This window comes from Caretta caretta, chromosome 2 (assembly GCF_965140235.1).
Source record: "Caretta caretta isolate rCarCar2 chromosome 2, rCarCar1.hap1, whole genome shotgun sequence".
Taxonomy (NCBI): Eukaryota; Metazoa; Chordata; order Testudines; family Cheloniidae; genus Caretta; species Caretta caretta.
The window spans coordinates 246888755-246911763 of NC_134207.1; positions in this window are offsets into that span (position 1 = coordinate 246888755).

Sequence of the window (23009 nt, forward strand, 5' to 3'; positions counted from 1 at the left end):
GTTATAGATATGTAGGGTATATCCGTATTTCCAAACTTGTGCTATGTTTCTGGGTGACACCCCCAGAGAGATCGGCATCAGTACTGCCTCGCCTGTTCGATGGCCCATCAAGGGTCATCAGCTGTACAATGAATCTATTGAAAGGAGCCAGAGGCTACACCTTATGTGATTCATAAGCAAGACATGTAGGGGCATGCCTGTGGACAGCTAACTCTAAGGCTTTTCCATGCCATGTGCTGTGAAGCTTGTATTTGGGCAAAAGACGTACAAGGCACATGGCAAAGGATATAAAAAGGCAGCTGCATTTTCTCCATTTTGTCTTCTTACCTTTGGAGCAATTTTTCTATAAAAGGAGCTCTGAACAAAGGACCGAATAACCCATCCAAGCTGTGGATGTGTTCCAGGGGGACTTTCAAGCCAGCAAACTCACTACTACCACTAAGAACCTAATACATGGTCTTTGAAGTCTCTGTATGTATCTGATTGCTTTACCATTTAAAATCTCTTTTTCTTTTTTTCTTTTATAATAAACCTTTAATTTTAGATGCTAAAGGTTTGGCTGACAGTGTGGTATTTTGGGTAAGTTCCAAACTAATATTGACCTGCTAATATGGCTGGCCCTTTGAGGTCAGAAGAACATTTTGTATCGTGAGCAGAGTTTTTAAATAACTTCTCACTTTACTGGACCTATGTGCTGATGGCCAGAGAACATGTAATAAAGGGGGCTGTGTTATTTCTTTTTTAGCTTCTTAATAACCAGTGTGGGAGATCAGGAGCACAGTTTGTGACTGGTTGGTGCATATAACTTCAGTGTTAACCACCAGTTTTAGGAAAATCTGCTCTCCTTTTTGCAGCCTGCATTTTTGCAACCTTGGCATTTTCAGCGAGGACTACTTTAGGCACCTTGGATCACACATATTTCTGCATGTTTTATAGAGACAAAGTGGTTGAGGCAATATCTTTTATTGGATCAACCTCTCTTAGTGAGAGAGACACATTTTTGAGCTCCACAGAGCTCTTCTTTAGATCTGGGAAGTGTACTCAGAGTGTCACAGCTAAACACAAGGTGGAACCAGATGGTTCAGCATAAGCGTTAACACCTATTTCAAGTCACCATGCATGGTGAAGTGGCCCCTTAACTGCTCTCCAATCATAAGGGGAAAAGGGAAAAAAAAGCTGGGGAAGGGGCTTAAATGGGTTATATATTGTCGCAATAAGCCATAAATCTAGTGCCTTTGTTCAGTCCATGATTTTTTGTACCTAGCAAAGTTGTTAATTTAAGCTCATCTTTTGAAGGTATTGTGTATGTTTCCTTTGAGGATAAGGACTGTGAGGTCAGATATAGAGTGACTGCTTTGTGAAATACAGAAATAAACCCTCCTCTGACTGCACACCTTTAGTTGTCATCTGCAGCCCCAAACTGGAACCCATACAGGGTATCATCAAAAAATTACAACCCATAGTCAACCCATCCTGAAAGAAATCTTTCCTGAACGCCATCCTCTGGCCATCAAACAACCCCCAAACCTCTCCAGACTCATCATCAGAAGCAAACTCACTGCAGACCAGGACACACCAACTCAAAGCAGCACCAGACCCTGCCAGAACAGATGCGAAACCTGCAGGCATATCTCCACTGCTACAATGATCAACCCCTCCCCCCACCCCCCCCACCCCACACAACACACCTTTCAAGATCATGTCTATCACAGGATGTGGTGTACCTCATCTAGTGCACTAAATGCCCCAATAACAGCTATGTGAATGAAACCAGACAATCACTATGCTCTTGAATGAACTCTCAGAGAAAATGATAAAGGACAAAAACACCCTATCACCTGTGGGTGAACACTTTTTACAAAGCAGTCACTCTATATCTGACCTCACAGTCCTCATCCTCAAAGGACACCTGCACAACACTTTCAAAAGACGAGTTTGGGGGCTTAAATTAATAACTTTTCTAGACACTAAAAATCGTGGACTGAACAGAGAGCCTGGATTTATTGCGCATTACAACAATCTATAACCCACTTAACCCACCCCACAACTTCTTATTTTTTCTTTGTCCCCTGTGACTGCAGAGGTGTTAAGAGGCCACTTCACCACACATAATCCCTTGAAATATGTGTTAACTTTTATGCTAGGGGGCATGGATCAGCATTCACGTCGCACTCCCCATTAGTACCCGACCCAAGCTGGGGAAGCTAATGATCCAACCAGCAGACCAAATTCAGTGATGAATCCTGGTCACATGCCACCTGAGGCAGGTTGCATATACACTAAAAAGACTCTTATGCTGTATCTTGTATTTAGCTGGGACACTCTGCCTACATTTCCCAGACCTGAAGAAGAGCTCCATGTAGCTCAAAAGCTTGTCCCTCTCAGCAACAGAAGTCGGTCCAATAAAAATATTACCTCACCCACTTACTCTCTCTAATATCCTGGGACTAACACAGCTACAACAACCCTGCATGTTTTATAATCAAAGAGCAAAGATAGACCTGAAATGAAGGGATCAAACCAGATCCATATTTCCCCTCCCTGTGTCTGAACTTTATGGGCATTCAGATCCAAGTTGTCAGTTCAGTCATTACAGAAATAGGGATCAGCCACAGATTCTTAGACTCAGATCAGGGAGATTTCCAAACTATGACTCCCAAATTCATGGGTGGGTTTGACCAGGGTGATCTCTACCAAACAGTCACTTCCATGAAAGGGTTATTAATAAGGGCTTCTCTTCACATATGGTGCTGCAGCCGTGCAGCTGCACTGGTACATCTGGACCGCTGTAGCACTTTAGAGAAGGCACTCCTACGCCAGCGGAAGAGCTTCTCCTGTTGCATAGTTAATCCACCTCCCCGAGAGGCGATAGCTATGTTGGTGGGAGAAGCTCTCCCACTGACATAGCGCTGTCTACAAGCGGGGATTAGGTTGGTATAACCGTGTCGCTCAGGGGTGTTGATTTTTCACATTCCTGAGTAACCAAGTTATATCTGTATAGGTAGGTCGTGGAGACCTGGCCTAACTACTAGCTACTGAATAAAACTTAATAGCCAGGATTTTCAAAACCTCTTAGGCACATAAATGGCCAGATAAACATCTCTGAGGTACCCAGCTGGGAGATGGGTGCTTAAGGCAGGTGTAATGCATGTACAAGGATACACTGCACTTAGGGATGTGAGTCCAAATTTCTGTGTGTCCTGGACGTGGCAAAAGAAACAGGCATCCAAGTGGGATTTTCAGACTGAGGTGAAATACCAGGGAAGGCTTAGGTGCCTGGAAGTTAGGTCAGTTCAGAGCATTGATAGACACTCATCCAAGAGTCTCTTTGGTGCCACGTTGCTTGTATAGATGCTGCTTGTGGAGGACATCTGAGTCCTTCTGTTGACAGAGAAAATGACTAAGGAAAGAAACACTGGACAAATGTGTGGGATGGAGATATCCAATTTATTTAAAAAAGTATATTGAGAAGATGTAATGGAGAAGAACATAATGCCCGGTGAGTGGGAGGTGCATTAGTTTTTCTCAGATGTTTGAAAGTTGGTCCTGAGTCTGGCAGAAACTATGTCTTCATCATTATCAATTATTAATTATTATTCATTATTATTTATTATTGATATTACTGTAGTCAAATGAGGGACAGTTGTGACATATCAGGACCTCATTATGCTAGGCAGTGTCTGACAAGGACCTCACATTCAAGATACAATAGGTGGATGACACACATAAATGGGTGGGAGGCACAAGGTAGGAAGAGGTGACAGTATCTCATGCATGTTTTATACAATAACCAGAGGCCCCAGCTCACCAGAGGTGAACTACTGACTCTACTGAAGTAACAGGAGTTTTCTCCTGGACTTCTAGAAGTCAGGATTTTGCCACAGATATCTAGCTATTGATAGAAGGCAGTGCTCTGCAGCCATCACAGAAGAGATAAACTGGGAGTTCAAGGAGGATAAGGCAGAGGCTTGGTCGATTCAGCAGCCAGGTTCTGAAACCTGCTGACTTGGCAGGGGCACAAGTCTGGGCCATATCTAAGTGATGAGGGAGGAAGGATTGTGCGTGTTGAACTGGGGGGCAGCTCCTCTCTGCAGACCCTGCAGCAATTGACAGAGGTCTCTTTCATAGATGACACCATAGAAAGAACATGCCAATCTAGGAATTAGGCAAGCAGTTGACTGTCTGACTCCACTAAGGAATCTCTTGTGTCATCAGCCATACTATTCAAGGCCTCCATTACAGGCTCAGAGGGAGTCACTGCACTTTGATTCTCTGTACCTGCCGTTTGGCCCATGCTTTGTGCTGATGCCTCCTTTCCTGATCTGAAGAAAAGTTCAGTGTCAGCATGAAAGCTTGTTTTTCTCACCAGCAGAACTTGGTCCATTAAAAGATATTACTTCACCCACCTTGTCTCTCTAATATCCTGGAACCAACATGACTACAACACAACATACAGCCTTTAAAATGTGTGTTTTAAAAGCCTGACCACAATGTGTGTGTGTTAATTAGACAGGCCGGAGACATGCTGTATGTATTTACCCAATCAGGTGCAGACATTCAAAAAATCACTGTATCAGTTGGGAATACATCATGTTTCACATGGCAGACCCTCTGCGTGTCCTCCCACACAGCATGGTTTAGCGTTAATTGCTGCACCATCCAGTGCTCTCTGAGCTTTGCAATGACCAATATGTGGGTGTCAGACAAGCAGAAATCAGCCAGATTTGCCAACTTGCTGTCTCACTTGCTCTTTAGACACTGGTACAGTCTGCTGCCTGCCACACACAAACCTTTAACTTTGACTAGAGCAGTGGGTTCTCAGTCTTTTCAGACTACTGTACCCATTTCAGGAGTCTGATTTGTCTCATGTACCCTCACTTAAAAACTACTTGCTTACAAAATCAGACATAAAAATACAAAAGTGTCACAGCACACAATTACTGAAAAATTACTTGCTTTCTCATTTTTATCATATAATTAGAAAATAAATTGACTGGAATATAAATATTGTACTTACATTTCAGTGTAATACTTGAGCCTGTTTTTCACTTGTGAGCCTTGTCTGAAGCCCAAGTCCCACCACCCAGGGCTGAAGCATGTAACTGAGATTTGCAGGGCCCCCTCTGGCATGGGGTTCTTAGCAATTGCCCAGCTTGCTGCCCCCTATTACCAGCCCTGTGCACTTGCAACGCCTCTAAACCTGTCCCATGAACCCACGGGGGCTGCAACCCCTACATTGAGAAACAGTGACCAGATGAGTTGAGTACCCCCTGGAACACCTCTGAGTACCTCCAGGGGTACATGTACCTCTGGCTGAGAACCACTGGACTAGAGGATGCCAAGGTGGCAAATTGTTTTTAACGAAATCGCAAACATGAGAGAAAAAAAGTGAGGAGGGAAACAGCATTGTCATCTGGGCTCTAGCATGGAAGAACAGGGCCAAGCTCTTGCTTCTTTCTCTCTTTACAATGGATTCCCACTCCAGATAGCTTGCTTTCTAAACACCAGAAAACTATCTGAGTCTGCAGCAAAAAAAGAGTGTTGCTACATAGCACTGGTAAGGAGAGAGAGGAGCTAAGATAAGGAAAAGAGAGCAGCGGGCTCAAGGAGGAGTGAGGCAATAAAATGCCTGATGTAGAATTCAATGGAAAGGGAAGTCAGGGAGTATGGGACCCCCCTGACTCCCCATGAACATTCAAAGAGCTAATAAGGTAAACCAATCAAAACAGTAGTGTGGGGCAGGTTCCTGTTCATTTCAATGGGAAGCTGTAGTGTCTCTTGCTAGCAGCAGGTGGTGCTGTGTCAGGTTATAAATAATGGCACTGATAAAATGGTGTCTACAAGCAAGTACTGCTTGCTGGCTTCTCCTGGATCCAGAGAGAAGTAAGAGACTTCTTTTGTTATCCTATAAAGGCAAGAAGAAGGAAGACATTTCTACAGCTGATTTCTCCTTATAGTTTAAATGGGGCTTGATACTAGTTTCAGTGAAGGGTTGCTATAAATTGCATTTTATTTGGATTAAATCCTGAATAACTCTCCTGTGGGGGCTGTTTCATCCTCATTAGTGAATAGCTCAGTTAAAATTCCCCTGTGAAATTTCTCTCGACTCTGCTGTGAGCACAGCCAACCTCTGTCAGGTATCTGCTGCAGAGTACTACCATTTTGCTGGACTATGGGTTAATGGGTGGAAAGTCTAAGGAAACAGCCTAGAAAAACATCTTCACTGCATTTTCCACTTTTATGCATCTGATGAAGTGAGCTGTAGCTCACGAAAGCTCATGCTCAAATAAATTGATTAGTCTCTAAGGTGCCACAAGTACTCCTTTTCTTTTTGCGAATACAGACTAACACGGCTGCTACTCTGAAGCCTAGACAGTAGCTCTAGTGCAATATAAGTGCAGAGAATCAGGGAATTCCCTTCATGGTAGAGGATAAAGAGAAGGAACAGGAGAGGTGAGAGGGAGAATGGGTCACTGCTCTAAGGAGGAGTACAGAAGAGCAATTTTTCTAGTTGTCATTTTCCAGTCACCCAGAGCGACTGTAATTCATTTCTCATTTGTCCCGGCCTCTAGAGCAGCCAGGAACTTCCATCCCACCCTCTAAATGACCCTTCTCCACATCTCAGTTGTCTCAATGTGTGCTCAAGCAGCTCCATGACAGATATCTTGGGGCACTCGTTAGCTATTGTAGAGAGCTGATCATGATTGGCAAGAAATGTTGAGGAGAGTCCTGGTAGGCAATTGCAGAGCATGGATGTCTCTGGCAGATCTGTTGGCCTGAAAAGAGGGAGAACTTGAACAATGTCTAACTCTGTGCTGCCCCACCATTTTCCAAGCAGCCTTCCTCCCCTTCCCCCAGGATATCATATGGGACAGAGCAGGCAGTGCAGTGAAATTTACTATAATACTGTCAGAGTCTGTTCTCCAGTTCTGGGTTACAGCTCATCCATGAGACAATTACACGTATGTGTGGGGAACTAAATCTTGAGATTCTCTGCAGAAAAGCAACATTTTGAAGCAGCAAATCCCAGCCCAGTAAAATTGTCTCCAAGAAGCTTACTAACCTTGTAACATTTCAACATCAAGAGTTAGGGTAGTGGTAGGCAATTATTTTTTGTCAAGATCCAAATTTCTTGGTCAAGGTATAATCAAGGTCTGGACTCCAGAGAAAATAATAATAATAAAAAATAATAACCATAATGATGTTAAGTAATCAAAAAGATTTCAAGGTGTGTTCAAAAGCATCTGGCAGACCAGATTTGGCCCACGATCTGCCTATTGATTACCCCTGAGTTAGAGTAATACTTCAATATTCCCCAGCAACCAGTAGCTCTCTCACTCCCATCCTAGCACCCTTCACTTTCAGGGAAGGTGTGCCCCAATAAAATTAATTGATAAACTGTTATTAGCTGGTATTGAAAAAAAGCTGCTGGAAATCCCAGCTCTCCAAGCAGAAGCAAAACCCCTGGGCCACTCAACTTTTGTCACCACAATTCTCACACTACATTTTCAAAAGATATAGGTGCCCACAAAAAAAGGTCATATCTGAAAAAGCATAAACAGACAGACCTGAGCTATTAACATTAGACTTTGACTATATTTTTCAAAGCAGCCGATACGACTAATGTGTGAAGATGACTATCATTGTATCAGAAGTTAGAGTTAGATAGGATGTAATAGGTCATCTAATGTCAAAGGTGGATTAAAGCAGCATCCTTCTATCTGGGCCTGGTAAAGGAGACTTTTGCACAGCACTCAGTGACTAAGAAATAGGTGCTAGAAGGAGTAGATTAAGGAGTCATTTGTGGGATGGGGGACAGAGATGAAGAATCTGCACATTGAAGCAATAATTTTGACTCCCAAGGAAACATCTTGCAGAATGTAATAGAAAATGAGAACCATTCTGGAGGTATTTTGAAACTATAGAATTGAATAGAGGATTATGTCCTTTTTAATCAATTTCTGTAGAATGATTTAAGAAACGTACAGAAAGGTTTTCATTTTCTATTAGTAGTAGTATTATACTAAAATCTGTAGGGTTTTGAATAATTTCTATCAAACCTTATTGGTTTCATCTCCATTAAATTCAATAGGGATTATTTCCAAAAGAGAAGATTTGATTTCTCTTGGGCCCATTTAACACTGTCTAGTTTATCCCTTTGTTCCCTACATTGCATTTCTAAAGCAAAGCAAAACAAAATGTAACAACAAGGTACATAATCTAGGAGACCCTAATGATAAACTAGCAGGAGTTCAGCTTTACCACTATTTTCATCAGATGCTAATTTTGCATTTATAGACTACAATTTATTGGTTAATGGTCTGTTTTCTTTCTTTTTTTTATCATGAAAAAAGGATTTTGTAGTCACTTATGATACCAAATGTGCTCACATTTTCTAATTAAGAACTTTGTTCAGCAAATTGTCAATGTTTGCACATGACAACCAGAGGAAGAACCATGTTGTGCACACACAGCAAAGGCTCAAAGAATACTGCTGCAGCCTGTTGCCATCACATAGACTGTAATGTGTACAGTAAGATTTTTGGGACACTTTCTGGAACATCAGTGGGACTTCCTGTTCTTCTTTCAGCAAAACAAGTTTTGGGCATGGCTACACTTGCAGATGTAGAGCGCTGTGAGTTAAACCCACTATCGTAGAGCGCAGAAGGGAAAATGCTGCAGTCTGTCCACACTGACAGCTTCAAGCGCACTGGCATGGCCACATTTGCGGCACTTGAAGTGGCATTGGGAGTGGTGCATTATGGGCAGCTATCCCAGCATGCAAGTGATTGCTTCGTGCTTTTCAAATGGGAGTGGGTGGGGTGGAGTGTGACAGGGAATGTGTTGTGTGTATGTGGGGGGAGAGAGAGTGGGTTTTTGGGGGGCTGAGAGTGTGTCAGCATGCTGTCTTGTCAGTTCAGACCCCCCCTCCTCCCCCACCTCTCTTTCACTCACTCAAAGCAAACAGTAAATGTTTGCTTTTTCTCGGAGCTGATAAGCAGCCAGCTTCTCCAAAAGGGAGCTTTGAAAGGGCATTTACACATTCCTGCAGCCAATTTCACAACGAGAAGAATTACTTGACTTAAGGGGATTATGGGACATTTCCAGAGGCCGATCACAGCGCAGTAATGCAACACCTCATTCACACTGGTGCCCGGGCGTTTCAGCCATTATGCAACAAGCGTTAATCGTCTCGCTGAGGTGGAATCCCAGCAGCGCTGTAGCCATGGAGTCAGAGCGCAATACGTGCCTTGCCAGTGTGGACAGGGAGTGAGCTAGGGCGCCCGGGGCTGCTTTATTGCACTGTAACTCGCAAGTGTAGCCAAGGCCTTTCATTCTTGCTTGATTTAACCTTCCAACCTTGTTATTCTGGGGGTTGGAATTAGCAAATTTGCATGTGTAGCAGGAGTAGTGGGTGCATCCTAGGAACTGGGTGAAAAGTTTTGCACATGAAATGAAAGTGACCTTTCTATAGAATGAAGCACACACAGTGAAGTAAACAAATCACTTTTAGCCTGATACTACTTGTAACTCTTGCTTATGGCAAAAGAAGTTTTCACTAAGTAAAACCCAAAGTACGAGATTGGAGAAGGTTGGTGTCCATATATTGTGTGTTGATTATACAAATAATGCTTCTCAGAGTCCTTGAAAAGAAATGAGGGATGGGTGATGTGTTTCTGAGCTGTGCAGTTAGAGGGAGCTAATGCTCCTTATGTAACCTTTTTCGTAGTTTGTGCAAGCAGAACTCATGAAGTAACCCCCCCGCCTTTCCCCCCCCACACACACACACATGCATACACCTACCTCCCGATATGGAGATACCTCATTGGCTTCAACTGGAGCATTATGGTAATGGAAAGCAGGGGAGAGCCACTGTAAATGAATCAGTTACAGTAAAGATTAATGCAGAGCTTCTGTTAGCTTAGCTGAAACATGGAAGAAATCTGACTTAACCTGATGCACTTAAGGAGAAATATTTCTCCCAATTTGACCCTCCTGGAGTAGCATTCTTAAAGGTGCACTGAATGGTGGGTTTGACTACTCATCTATATCTACAGCTATTATATTGCTGAAGTGGTTATGTGTTTTGTGGTGAATTTGCAAAGTGCTTTGTTTCCCTTTCTGCTGTGTTTGGGTATCTACAAAAAAAAAATGACACAGTGAAAATGCAAAAAGAAAAGGAGTACTTGTGGCACCCTAGAGACTAACAAACTAAGGTGCCACAAGTACTCCTTTTCTTTTTGCGAATTCAGACTAACACGGCTGCTACTCTGAAACCAGTGAAAATGCAGTGGTCCAATTTCTCTTTCCTTCCTCACCTCTGTGTGGAGACAGCACATTCTAGAAATGTAGTTTGGTCATCTCATCATTCCTTTCAGCATAGTCTCCAGTTCAGTTTTGAAATATTTCAACTGACAGAGCTTTCACTTCCCTTGGGAGACTACCCCATGGTTTAATATATCTCACCATAAGAAAAAAAAAATTTTGGGGGGGGCTGTTCAGCCTAAATTTTCCATTGCTTAATTTCCTTGCTCCTAGTTATACCGCTTTGTACCACCCTAAAAATTAATGGATCCATATATGCCAAGGCCAGAAACGATGATTGTGATCATCTAGTCTGACCTACAACACAGGCCATTGAACTTCCCCCAAATAATTCCTAGAGCATATCTATATATCTATTTATCTTTATATCTCTATCTCGATAGATAGATAGATAATTAGAAAAACATCCATTCTTGATTTAAAAACTGTCAGTGACGGAGAATCCACCACGACTCTTGGTAAATTGTTCCAGCGGTTAATTACTCTCTCTGTTAAATTTATGCCTTTTTACCAGTCTGAATTTGTCTAGCTTCATAAAGTTCTCTTCCTTCAATGAGGCATTAAAATTCTGATCCCATGCTTCTTCTGACACAGAAGTTAAGTAGAAACACGAAGTGAAATAAATGACTTTCTTCTTGTAAAAATAACAGAATGAGAAAACATAGATAGAATGGGTTAAGCCCACATTATTCTAAGGAATTTACAAGGCCTCCATTACTGTAGCATCTGCGCGTCTCATGGTCTTTAATGTATTAATTTTCATGACACCCCTATGAGATATTATCCTCATTTTACAGGTGGGAAACTGAGGCACTGAAGTTACATAACTTGCCCAACGTCATGCAGGAAGTGTGTGTTAGAGCAGGGAATTGAACCCAGGTGTCCCTGATCTCAGGCTAGCACCCTAAACATTAGGCCATCCTTCCTCTTGTTTAAGAATATAATTTTGTGCTTCTCTGTCATCCTGTTATTTTTTTAAACACACATATAACAACATCATTAAAAAGTACATAATCAGTTTGTAAACAACACGTTTCTATTAGACATGATGACAAATGCCTGCCCATGATCTTGGATATTACCCATTTGCTAGTGGCACTGTTTTCTCATTGCCCTAAGGGTTACACACAAGACATTCTGACCCAAGAATCAATTCAAATCACACCTGAGAAATACAATACATAAATAAACCAGTGAGGAGTCAGGCCCCTCGTCTCACTGGAGAGGCCAAGGATAGGACTAGATTAAGCTGCTCTCTTCTATATGTGGTCTCTTCAGTCAGACTCATTGGCTGGGCAGTGGGGGGATGTACAGAAGATGCCCATTCTGTACTTCTTTGGCTGGTAAAGGGCCTTTGTCTCTAGAAAAAAGAAAAGGAGTACTTGTGGCACCTTAGAGACTAACCAGTTAAGTACTCCTTTTCTTTTTGTGAATACAGACTAACACGGCTGTTACTCTGAAACCTGTCTCTAGAAAAAAACTCAGCCACTACAGAAATAAACTAGAAATCAATTCAGGCTTTGTCAGTCTACTCCAGCACTAAATGGCATCAGCAAGCATAAGCGTAAATGATTTGGGGGCGGGGGGAAATATTAGAGAAAAAGGCCAGTTGAGAGAAATATGTTAATATAGCGTTTCCCATTTAGTTTATTTTTCTAATACTTAGTGTTTAGTAGTAGGCCAATATCTGACTTGGTTTAGGAGTAACAATGCTGGGGGTTTGGGGGCGAGAGAGTTGCCATTTTAAAAGTTTCTTTCCTTTGAAATATATTGTAAATTGACCCCTCTGAAGCCCTGAGTTTCTGGGGCAAGATCTCTGTGAGAGTGTTGGAGAGTTTTAGGGTCTTCTGGCCAATCCATATACAATTTCCAACCCTGCAAAAATACTACATTTCAAGTATTTTCAGTATATGAAAACCGATTGTCAAACTACTACTACTTTGGGATTTCATTGGTTTCAGCTTAATACTGGAACCCCTACCCACTGTTAATTCTGAACACCAGAATTGCTCAAGTGCATGGTGTTGGAAGAAGAGCACTGAAATGCTAGCTTGTGGCATGAGGCTGGCTTCTAAGTTCTGAGATACATCTGAATAAAATTAATTCACAATATAATTTGACTTGTGTTATCTTTATTTGTTTCAACCCTTGTCCATCCCTTCCTTTCCTTTTCCTTTGTCTTTTTTCTTCATTTTTATGATTTTCTAATATAGATTTATAAATTCTTCAGGACCATTTATTTCTCTCTACATACAGGAAATTGCAAAGTTCCACATACATACTGAATAATGTTAAATTCATATGATTATGATATTATTATTATACTACGGGACCATGATCTCCCCCAGCATTTTTCTTTAGATTTTCCTCAGAGATGCATGTAATACTCATTCCAGACTAGAAGGGGAATGGTTTACATCAGCAGTTCCCTTTCCAGACATTGCTGTGGAAAATGGTTATGGTTACTTAGCTGGTTATGTTGCTTTTATCTGTCGAACATCACTGTAACCTCCCTCTCTCCATTAGGGTAAACCCCCAGAACATATTAAACTGAGTTGTGTAGCAGATCCAAACTGAACTACAATTTTCATAACAATACCTGGCCCTAATCTTTGAAGGGGTCTGATTCTGCAGTAGTGTATACTGTGGAGGCTACAGGAAAAGTTATGTATGCTGTCATAGTTCTTAACTAAAGATGCTTTGCTTGTCAAGGCCAGGTTGGGGGCAGCCAGACCTAGTGGTCAGAGCCAGAGTCCACAGTCAGGAGTCAAGAATCAGCTGGCTCAGAATACCAGGAGATCAGAAGCAGGAGACAAACTGGACATCAGAACCACAAGTCAGAGGTCAAGAGACAAGTCAGGTCAGTATGCTGGGAAGTCAAGCAGGAACAGGAGACACAAGGTACACAGTCCAGGGCAAGGTGGTTCCCCGTTGTTCAGACAGCTTCCTATTGCTGGCTTAAGTAGGGTCAGTCCAGTGGGCCAACTGGCTGCTCTGGGATTGTGTCATTAGGGCATCAGGGCAGAGCCTCAAACTGGGGCAGGACTTCCTGGGTCAGCAGTTGTTAGCAGGCTGCCACGTGGAGGATTGAAGCGTGCCTGCTCCTGTGGACGTGGGTTCAAGGCCCAAGGGTCACGACAGTGCTAAAGTGAATATAAAAGGAATAAGGATGGCTATGCAGGTTTGTTTGGGGCTGGTGATTCTTAAAATAGTCTAATAACTGAGTTTTTGGCGTTTGATACTGCTGGAGTAGCATTTGCAAGGCTCTCATGGCCAAAATGGTGGATCCAGCAAAGCGTAAGATTTGTATTATACTAAAAATAATTCAGACATTACATACTCTAGTCTGAAGATTTCATTGTGTACTGTAAGTACCGAAGCGTAGGAGGCATCAAAGATGATTTCCAGAAAATATTTTCCAGTACAATTATTCTGTTATTTTACTCCCTCCCACCACTGTCATTTTCTGAAATTTGTTTCATTCTGGAAAAAACAGCTTTGTCACTTCTTTTCATTTTCCAGTGTCAGTCCTCTGTTTAATATTGTGAGCTAGTGGGTTGGGGTAATATACTATCGGGTTCAATAACTGATATAGATGTAGACTACTAGACTAATAATTTGTCTACTTTGTGTGAAAATATGGTTGTACTTCATTGAAATTTATATCTGCATATTCAAAAAGGAAGTATAGCTGCTCTGAAAAAAGACACTGGACTTTCTACCTGGAACACCTATCCCTTTGGCCTCAGTTTCTGCAATCAGCACTTAAAATAATTGTCTTTTAAGAGTTATTTTTATCTTTGATAACCCATAAAGCATCACACTTCACCAAATTATTGTCTAATAAGCTTGTCGCAAGAACCTGCAGTATGTGCTAAGAAGTCTCATTAGTTGTTGTATAATAGTTTGGTCTTCTCTGGTGCAGAAATCACGGTTTAGAATTTTACCTTCAAGTAGCAAGGCTTCAGGTTGATGGTCTTGAAAAATAATACATTTTCCACATTTTTTAAATGAAGAGTAATTTCTCTAAAAATATAGGGTTTTTTATATTTCTTTTCTGGATAATTTCATTCTTTTCCCCATTGTGCCTTTTTTCCTCCTTTCATTGATGGATATCAAGTAGTATAACACTTTCCCGTATTTTCCTGAACTATGAATTATTTGACTACATTCTAAAGGGATTTACAGAGCCATGCTAAAACTTTGCTCATCTCAAATTATCAATCACTCAAAAGGAGGATAGGTGGTTCAGTCTCCATGATGGTACAGTAGGGTACTCCTCTTGTATTAAAGCAGGCAATAGATGTATGGCATTATTATCTAATAGAACTCCAATTCCCCTGATCTTGAACATGAAAGCTTATACTTCATCCTCTGAAACTATCTATGGCTTTAGTAAATAGTTCTAGCTTAGGGCTTGTCTTCACTAACAGGGTAAGTCGACCTAAGTTACGCTACTCCAGCTACATGAATAACGTAGCTGGATTTGACGTAGCTTAGGTCAATTTACCCCAATGTCTTCACTGCACTGCGTGGATGGAAGATGCTCTCCGGTCGACTTACCTTACTCTTTCTGGGGAGCTGGAGTATCAGAGTCAACCAGAGAGCGCTCTGCCATTGATTTAGTGGGTCTTCACTAGACGCAGTAAATTGACACCTACTGAACCGATTGCAGCAGCGTCGATCTCCCCGGTAGTGAAGACAAGCCCTTAGAAGGCCAAAGAGCTTACAATGGCACGCACATACTTTTTGAGCTCTTTTACCAGTACCTCTTACTGTCTGATATGTCTGACCTTCATATTTTTTTTATTGTACCTGCATCATTTCCAGTGTATTTTATTTATTAACATGAATGTTACATGATACCTTGTTAAATGTTCCCAAAAAATTAGCCACAACTTTCATACTTATTACTCAAGACCACCAATGCATACATTCTAAAATGCCTTCTTACTATTGGTGCAGTATGCAGAATAACTGTCTTTCCCAGAATTATTGCTTGTTGAAGGTAGTATTTTGTGGAGTGATGCAGAGATCCCATTTCTGGCATGTAGTACAGTTGGCACTCTGGAGGGCCAGAGCCAAAAGCATGGAGGAGGAGTGAAAGGGCAATTTCTCTCTGCACCCTCATACACCCTTAGTTCAAGGCAGACTTCTAATAGAAAGTCTGCTCAGGAGCTACCATTAGTGGAATCCACATTAACTTGTCCTTTTGTGCCTTCAAACCCCATGATGTTTTGGAAGCCATGCCAAACATGGCTACTGAGGTGGCTGTTCTGCCCTCAGGAAAGGGAACCCAGAGAGCAGTGGTTCTTTGCTCTGTGTGTTTATAGGACTGAATCCACAAGTTGGAGTCAGGAAAACCAGTCTCCTGTGCAATAATCAGGAAGAAATCCTGTTGAAACACCTTACACCCTGTGCTAGTTTTCTGGGATGTCTCCTCTTTTCTGTCTGTGAAAGGAACCAGCCACAACAGATAATCTTTGTGATACAGAGGCTCATTGGTGCCAACTGGCAAAGGGTTCACTACTCTGTCAGCAACTCCTGACAGACCAGACAAACTCACTACACCCAACACATGGCTTTCATAGCATTTATCCATTATAGTGTCTTGTGGGTATCAAATGGTATCACACTGGTCATTAATGTCATTGTGCAATGTATGTACTGATGATATTTGAACAGCTATATATGCATACTGGAATTATGCTTTAAAATCTAACCAGGCAAAGCTGACAAAAAGGTTTTTTCCAGAGAGGAGATCAGATGCTCTGTCAAATGTTAATGAAGTATTGTAAGGCAAATCTGCATCTGGCTTAAACAGGGGGATGGGAAGATATGGGACATTAAACCACAGGATTGTCCTGTCTTTGGGGTGAAAAAACAATGATCTTTGGGGTAAGACATTTTGTTATCCTGCTCTTGAGGGGTAACCGGCAGTGCAGTTACTTATGCCCATGAAAACAGGATCTCAACCAACTTTTGGTTGAAAGGCTGAAAGAAAGGTCTTAGGTGAGAAATTGCTTTAGACGCAGTTGACTAGTAATAGTTAAGTCTTAGGCTAGTCGAAGCGTGTGATACTTTTGGTTTATTTGCAACCTGTTGTTCTTATTACTCTTGCTCACGAGCTCTTAAAATCTTAACCTCTGTTAACAAACTTATGCTTGCTTTCATTATAAATAGCTCACAGTGCTGTGTTTACTGGAGCTGATACTCGGTTGAATCAAACAAGCTGGTGTATAGATACTACTCTCTTGGGAGTAGCAAACCTGGTCATTACTGTGCGTGTCCAGTGACAGGGGCTGAGCACTGCAGGAGGACGCTTCTGAGATGTTTGGGGACTGGGGTGCACCAAGTGTTTACCTACAAGGCCAAGTGGGGGCTGGCAGAGCCCAAAGGAGAGTGCCTGGGTAGCTGAAGTGCTGGCAGTGTCAGGGAGCTGACATCCAGCTACCACAAGAAAGAATGTCTTTCATTGGAGGCAAGAGGGTAGCACAGTAACGCATGTTGTGGGCACCCCGAAAAAGTCTCACAGCCCAAAGGCTCTATTACCAGAGAAAATTCTCCAGTTTTTATTTTGTATTTCTTATCTCCATTCTGAATAAGCAAAAATCACTCCACCCTGAGATGAACACTGCAGACCCTGAGCATGCTCAATAAAAACTTAGGATTTCTTTAAAAAAAAAAAAAAGTGCCCTGGCAAAGAGCCAAGTGGGTGTGGGTGGGTGTGGCTCAGCAGAATCGCAGCTCTTGAGCATGTGCAAGATTGGCAACTATTGAGCATGTGAAAAAACATGTCAAAAGCAAAGACGAAGCATGCCCAGGCAAAGACCTGATGGCCAGTAGTTAGGGCCCTAACAAATTCACGATCCATTTTAGTCAATTTTGCGGTCGTCGGATTTTAAAAATCGTAAATTTAATCATTTCAGCTATTTAGATCTGAAATTTCACAGCGTTGTAATTGTAGGAGTCCTAACCCAAAAAGGAGTTGGGGGTTGCAAGGTTATTGTAGGGGGGGTTGCGGTACTGCTACCTTTACTTCTGTGCTGCTGCTGACGACAGTGCTGCCTTCAGAGCTGGGCAGCAAGAAAGCGGTGGCTGCTGGCCGGGAGCCCAACTCTGAAGGCAGAGTCATTGCCAGCTGCAGCGCAGTAGTAAGGGCGGCATGGTACGGTATTGCTGCCCTTACTTCTGCACTGCTGCTGGCGGGGTGCTGCCGTCAGAGCTGGGCACCCGGCCAACAGCCGCCGCTCTCCGGACACCCAGCTCTGAAAGCAGCACAGAAGTAGGGGTGGCAATACCACAACCCCCCTAAAATAACCTTGCGACCCCCCCCTGCAACTCCCTTTTGGATCAGGCCCCCAGTTTGAGAAACACTGGTCTCCCCCATGAAATCTGCATAGTATAGGATAAAAGCACACAAAAGACCACATTTCACAGGGGGACACCAGATTGCACGGTCCGTGATGCATTTTTCAAGGCTGTGAATTTGGTAGGGCCCTGCCAATAGTACAGTACTACTGATCATGTGCACTAGGGGTGACAGAGAGGTCAGGCAGTTAAGCCTCTAGCTCAGAGGTGGGCAAACTACAGTCCGTGGGCCACATCCGGCCCGCGGGACCGTCCTGCCCGGTACCTGAGCTCCTGCCCCAGGAGGCTCGCCCCCAGCCCCTCCCCCGCTGTCTCCCCTCCCCCACAGCCTCAGCTCACTGCTCTGCCAGCGCAATGCTCTGGGCGGCGGAGCTGCGAGCTCCTGGGACAGCGCAGCTGCAGAGCTGGCCTGACCCGGTGCTCTGTGCTGCGTGGTGCGGCTGCCTGTCCTGGTGCAGCCACGCCACCAGCCACCGGTGCTCCAGGCAGCGTGGTAAGGGGGCAGGGAGTGGGGGAGGGGGTTGGATAGAGGGGCAGGGGAGTTCAGGGGTGGTGATCAGGGAGTGCGGGTGTGGATAGGGGTTGGGGCGGTCAGAGGGTGGGGAACAGGGTGGTTCGATGAGGCAAGGGTCCCGGGGGGGCAGTAAGGAAGGAGGGGGGTTGGATGGGGCAGTGGGGGGCAGTCAGGGGACAGAGAGAAGGGGTGTTTGGGTGTGGCAGGCATCCCGGAGGGGCTATCAGGAAGGAGAGGAGGGGTTGGATGGGGCGGCAGGGGGCCGTCGGGGCACGGGGTCCAAGGGCAGTCAAGGAGAAGGGGTGGTTGGGTGTGGCAGGGGTCCTGGGGGGGGGGCCGTCAGGAAGGAGAGGAGGGGTTGGATGGGGCGGCAGGGGGCCGTTGGGGCACGGGGTCCAAGGGCAGTCAAGGAGAAGGGGTGGTTGGGTGTGGCAGGGGTCCCCATGGGGCCATCAGGAAGGAGAGGAGGGGTTGGATGGGGTGATGGGGGGCAGTTGAGCAGGGGGTCCGAGAGCGGTCAAGGAGAAGGGGTGGTTGGGTGTGGCAGGGATCCCAGGGGGGGCCGTCAGGAAGGAGAGGAGGGGTTGGATGGGGCGGTGGGGGGCAGTCGGGCAGGGGGTCCGAGAGCGGTCAAGGAGAAGGAGTGGTTGGGTGTGGCAGGGGTCCCGGGGGGGCCGTCAGGAAGGAGAGGAGGGGTTGGATGGGGCGGTGGGGGGCAGTCGGGCAGGGGGTCCGAGAGTGGTCAAGGAGAAGGGGTGGTTGGATGGGGCGGGAGTCCCGGGGGAGGGGGTAGTCAGGAAGGAGAGAGGAGTTGGATGGGGCGGTGGGGGGCAGTCAGGGTCAGGGGTTCCAGGGGCAGTCAGGGGACAGAGAGAGGGGGTGGTTGGGTGTGGCAAGGGTCCTGGGGAGGCCATCAGGGAACGGGGGGGTTGGATGGGGCAGGAGTCCCGGGGGGGGCCGTCAGGGGGCGAGAAGCAGGGTGGGTTGGATAGGGGTGGGGGCCGGGCCCTCCATATAATTTCTGAAACCCGATGCAGCCCTCAGGCCAAAAAGTTTGCCCGCCCCTGCTCTAGCTGGTCAGAACCCACTTAAACGGGTCACAACTTGTTTTACAGGTCAGAGTTGTCAATCAGAATTCTGAGGTAATGGTCAAGACTGAGCATGCGTGAGTGAGGTAACTGTGGCTAAGAATAGGAAGCTATATAAAGAGAGTTATAATGTAGCCTAAAAGGCTAGCTGCCAGCAGCATTTTCGGAGTCCAGAAGCTGCATCTGAGAAGGAGAGAGCCGTGCAGGGAGAGCTGGGAAGCCAGAAAGAGAAGCCAAAGAAAAACTGCTGCAGAGAGAGAAAAGAAAGCTGGAGCAGAGCAGAGCTGACTAACCGGGAGCTGAACAGCAGAAGCAGTAGTAATTGGATTTTTTTTTTAAAGCAGCAATAGATTTATAAAGTAAGCTTAATATTCTTTCAATTATCGTTTAGTCTAAATATAGCTTAGTATAGTACATAGTATTTGCTATGTGTATGCTTGGAGTGTGCATTTTAATTATGTTTTTACTTTAAAGCAACTTAAGATCTGCTGTCAGCAGTTTGTTGCAAACTGGCCACTTGCAACAATTTGCTTCAATTAATATCATTTGACCTATATGCTATTGTAGTTTAAGTGCTCTTTAAACTTGCATAAATGATTTTTTAGGGATTTTGTTCTTTATTTAGGATTTTTAGGATATACTGTATTAAGGATTATAGGTTACTTTAATAAAAAGAATACTTTATTTTGGAAAGATTACTGCCAGTGTCAGTTACTTTATCAGAAGGTTATATCTGTCTCCTCTTAATGTTTTCCTTAGCAACTTTTACCACTGGAAGAACAGACTATGGGGGTAATAGGCAGGTTAGTGTAGTAGAGCCCCAAAACTAATTTTTCAGGGTACCAGTTCCATCTGTAAGAAACAAGAAGGCAATAGAAGTATACAGTGCAAAGCTATCGCCCAACCACTACTCCAGTCTTTTTTGCCTCCTTCTTGGTTAGGGTTACCATACGTCCAGGTTTTCCTAGACATATCCTCATTTTTGAGCCTCCTCTCTGCATCCAGGTGGATTTTTCAGGCTATGTCTGGGATTTTTGCAGAGCAGACATTGCTGCTCAGAAAGAGCTGCCTCCATTTCCCAGTTGGTCCCTTTCCTGAAGCTGCTGGATCCTGCCCATCAAGGCCCTGGCTCCTGTGGAGAAAGAGAGGCAGAGAGGTGAAGGCTGGTGGGCTGGCACTTCGTCCTGGGCCTGCTTCAGCCATCCTGCCACCATGACAGGGAACGACACTTCCACCATCTCGAGAGTGAGACCCCAGGTACTCCTCACAGTATGTACACACACTCCTCCAAGACCCTCCAAATATCCCTCCAGCATCCCCAAATGCTCCTCCCATCCCACACTCACCCATCCCACACTCCCCAAATATCCCCTCCTGAACCCCTCCAAATACACCTCCCTGTACACACACACCCTTCCTATATCCCCCAAATACCCCTCTCAATAAACACACCCGTTCAGCCTGCCCGACCTCACAGTACACATACCCCTCCATCCCCTCCAAATAACCCCTCCAACAGCCCCCAACTGTACCCCATTCCAGCACCCCACAACCCCCCCTCTGGCAGTGCCCTCTTTTGGGGAACCTGAAAGATGGTAACCCTAATCTTGGTGAAAGTGCAGAGTCTATGCTTCAATCCTTTGATTCCTCTGTTGACTCCTCAGGACTGGAGAAGGAAAATGAGAAAAGGAGGAGGAGGAGAAGAAGGAAAGAAAAAATACAGGCAGAAGAGGGAAAAGGTAGTACCAGTGAAAGCTGGTTCGAGACCAATGGATGAGTCCTCTGGTAGTATATCTCCCCAATTCCCTTAGTCTCTGGGGTGGGATCTGCCATTAGTCATTTCCCTCCCCGATCTCCCTTGGCCTTCTTGTACTCTGAACATTAAGGAGATGGATTCAGAAATTGGCCATTTAGATGTTGCGTTACAGATCTCTTTGACCTCAATTTAGTTGTACCTCGTTAGAAGAGCATGCTTTGTTTAAGTAGCAATGAGGTTATTCATAAGTAATTCAGTACCACTGAGAGAAAAAACAATTGTAAGAACATTAAATTTTCATTAACCATGTTAAATGTAACCTGACAGTCAAATGGTCTCCTGTTGTATGGGTTTTAGTGCAATATTACTTTAAGTAACAGATGAGAGCAGGATTAGGCAGTAAAGAATACTTACATTACTTAAGATAAAGGATAAAAATGAGGTATTTTTAAGTTAGCATGCTCTCAGCGGGGGTCCTTGAGCACTCACAAGGCCATCTACAGCTCTTGATATAATGTAGGCTTGGCATGAACACTCCATGGCAGAAAGCTAGGCAGTAGAACAGTAGTTTGGATCAAAAATAAGGCTTCCTTGTTTCTCTGTAAACTAGAGGGTCACACACTTTGTAGCTGCTGTAGGTCGAGCACATTGCAAATATCAGAGACTCTTTGCATTCCTTAATGTCCATGATCCCCACTCCACAGGTCCCCTTGATGCCACTGTCCCATGCCCCTTTATTTCAGGGACTCCTTGCAACTCTCCCAACCCCCTTCATGCCAGGGGCTCTGTATGCCCCCATTTCCCTTCACCCCCATGGCAGGGGCATTGTGTTCCCTGCATACCCCTCTCCCCATCTCCCTCCCTGCATTCCCCAGGTCCCCAACTGCCTTTGATATGTGTAGGCAGTAGTACGGGGAAGTAGAGAGATTTGTCTGCCTGAAGCAATTAGGCAGTCTGGAGGACTTGGTTTTCCCTATGAATCAAGCTCTTTTGATGTTCCAATTTGCACCAAAATCAATAGACTTGTGCCCATTACCTAGAACATTCCCTGAGATACTGGAATTGATTGGATGCCACAAGTTATCACATTACAACAGGCAAACAGAGAATTATTCCTGGGGGAATTCTGCGCCACTGTGCACATGCATATTTCATGTGCTGTGCATATTTAAAAAACTTTTTTTTGCAGAAAATAGCTTCTGCTGAAAAGTTGCTGCAGGTGGGCACTGTGGCACTAGAACACAGCAGCTGCTCCTGGCAAGCCCCAGCCAGGATAGGGAAGAGAAAGAACCTGCCTTCTTCACAGCAGCTATCAAGCCAGGTCAGGAGAAAGATAGTGTGGGGATGCTGGGGGATCACAGATAGGGGCTCATAAGGGCTAGTGAGGGAGGACAGACTGGAGCAGGGGCTGAATGGGAGTGGAGGCACAGGGCCACAAGTGGGAGGGAGGTGCAGAGCCACATGGGCAGGGGTGGGGGGTGCAGAGCTACAGGGGGAAGTGGGATGCTGAGTTTGGGCACAGAGGCACATGGGGACAGGAACAGATATGCCTGACTGAATGGGAGAGGCTAGGGGTCAGCCAGAGACTGCGTGGGGATGGTCCCTAACAATCCCTCCCCACCCCCCAAAAAAACCTGCTTTATACTTTTCCACCCATACAGAACAACCCTTCAAGTTCATACCCAGGCTCCTTCCCAGCAATTATTTACCTCTTACTCCCCCAAACCTTTGCACTCTTTTTGAGGGCTGCGGGAAATACAGTTCTGTATTGTAGTTTAAATGAATTATTACTCAAAGTTCTTTATTAATATGCCTAGTAAGGAATCTATTTGTCAAAAAGCATTTCCTGAATCTATTTAGAAAAGGAGTACTTGTGGCACCTTAGAGACTAACCAATTTATTTGAGCATGAGCTTTCGTGAGCAACAGCTCACTTCATCAGATGTTTACCGTGG